Below are 2,461 nucleotides of genomic sequence, written 5' to 3' on the forward strand. Positions count from 1 at the left end.
AGCGGGCGCGCCTAAGAGGCTGGTCCGGGGACCAGGCACTCTCCCCGGACAACAAAGCACGTCCCCCTCCTGAGTGGACAAAAAAAATCCACTCCTGGTACCTAGAATTTTCTCCAGCGGCGGGCTGGGAGTCTAATCTTTCTCCTGGCCGAGAAAAGAGCACTCTCCCCGGACAACAAAGCACGTCCCCCTCCTGAGTGGACAAAAAAAATCCACTCCTGGTACCTAGAATTTTCTCCAGCGGCGGGCTGGGAGTCTAATCTTTCTCCTGGCCGAGAAAAGAGCACTCTCCCCGGACAACAAAGCACGTCCCCCTCCTGAGTGGACAAAAAAAATCCACTCCTGGTACCTAAGATTTTCTCCAGCGGCGGGCTGGGAGTCTAATCTTTCTCCTGGCAGAGAAAAGAGCACTTTCCCCCGGACAACAAAGCACGTCCCCCTCCTGAGTGGACAAAAAAAATCCACTCCTGGTACCTAGAATTTTCTCCAGCGGCGGGCTGGGAGTCTAATCTTTCTCCTGGCCGAGAAAAGAGCACTTTCCCCCGGACACCAAACCAGCCAACGTCCCCCTCCTGAGTGGACAAAAAAAATCCACTCCTGGTACCTAAAATTTTCTCCAGCGGCGGGCTTGGGACGAAAATCAATCTTCCTCCCGAAATTAAACCACTATTGGCGGACGCCAGCCCCAAGCGCCAGCCCCGACCGCCACCACCCCGACCGCCACAAGGCGACCGCCACAAGGCGACCGCCACAAGGCGACCGCCACCGGCCCCAAGCGCCAGCCCCGACCGCCACCCCCCGACCGCCACAAGGCGACCGCCACAAGGCGACCGCCACAAGGCGACCGCCACCGGCCCCAAGCGCCAGCCCCGACCGCCACCCCCCCGACCGCCACAAGGCGACCGCCACAAGGCGACCGCCACCGGCCCCAAGCGCCAGCCCCGACCGCCACCCCCCCGACCGCCACAAGGCGACCGCCACAAGGCGACCGCCACAAGGCGACCGCCACCGGCCCCAAGCGCCAGCCCCGACCGCCACCCCCCGACCGCCACAAGGCGACCGCCACAAGGCGACCGCCACCGGCCCCAAGCGCCAGCCCCGACCGCCACCCCCCGACCGCCACAAGGCGACCGCCACAAGGCGACCGCCACAAGGCGACCGCCACAAGGCGACCGCCACAAGGCGACCGCCACTGGCCCCAAGCGCCAGCCCCGACCGCCACCCCCCGACCGCCACAAGGCGACCGCCACAAGGCGACCGCCACAAGGCGACCGCCACAAGGCGACCGCCACAAGGCGACCGCCACTGGCCCCAAGCGCCAGCCCCGACCGCCACCCCCCGACCGCCACAAGGCGACCGCCACAAGGCGACCGCCACAAGGCGACCGCCACAAGGCGACCGCCACAAGGCGACCGCCACTGGCCCCAAGCGCCAGCCCCGACCGCCACCCCCCGACCGCCACAAGGCGACCGCCACAAGGCGACCGCCACCGGCCCCAAGCGCCAGCCCCGACCGCCACCCCCCGACCGCCACAAGGCGACCGCCACAAGGCGTTAGTGGCCGCGCCCGGTACTTTACTGGACCCTATTTGGCCCGCGGACCGGCCGGCGTCGCTTCCTTGAATGCTTAGCCGCCTTTCGAGCTGCCATGCCGGGCTTGAGTTAGTGGTTTGCGCCCGGTACTTTACTGGACCCTATTTGGCCCGCGGACCGGCCGGCGTCGCTTCCTTGAATGCTTAGCCGCCTTTCGAGCTGCCATGCCGGGCTTGAGTTAGTGGTTTGCGCCCGGTACTTTACTGGACCCTATTTGGCCCGCGGACCGGCCGGCGTCGCTTCCTTGAATGCTTAGCCGCCTTTCGAGCTGCCATGCCGGGCTTGAGTTAGTGGTTTGCGCCCGGTACTTTACTGGACCCTATTTGGCCCGCGGACCGGCCGGCGTCGCTTCCTTGAATGCTTAGCCGCCTTTCGAGCTGCCATGCCGGGCTTGAGTTAGTGGTTTGCGCCCGGTACTTTACTGGACCCTATTTGGCCCGCGGACCGGCCGGCGTCGCTTCCTTGAATGCTTAGCCGCCTTTCGAGCTGCCATGCCGGGCTTGAGTTAGTGGTTTGCGCCCGGTACTTTACTGGACCCTATTTGGCCCGCGGACCGGCCGGCGTCGCTTCCTTGAATGCTTAGCCGCCTTTCGAGCTGCCATGCCGGGCTTGAGTTAGTGGTTTGCGCCCGGTACTTTACTGGACCCTATTTGGCCCGCGGACCGGCCGGCGTCGCTTCCTTGAATGCTTAGCCGCCTTTCGAGCTGCCATGCCGGGCTTGAGTTAGTGGTTTGCGCCCGGTACTCTACGTTAAAAGTCAGGCGGAACGGCTCTGAAGCTCCAGACGGTGCTTCCTTGAATGCTTAGCCGCCTTTCGAGCTGCCATGCCGGGCTTGAGTTAGTGGTTTGCGCCCGGTACTCTACGTTAA

This window comes from Syngnathus typhle, unplaced genomic scaffold, assembly GCF_033458585.1.
Source record: "Syngnathus typhle isolate RoL2023-S1 ecotype Sweden unplaced genomic scaffold, RoL_Styp_1.0 HiC_scaffold_381, whole genome shotgun sequence".
Lineage (NCBI taxonomy): Eukaryota > Metazoa > Chordata > Actinopteri > Syngnathiformes > Syngnathidae > Syngnathus > Syngnathus typhle.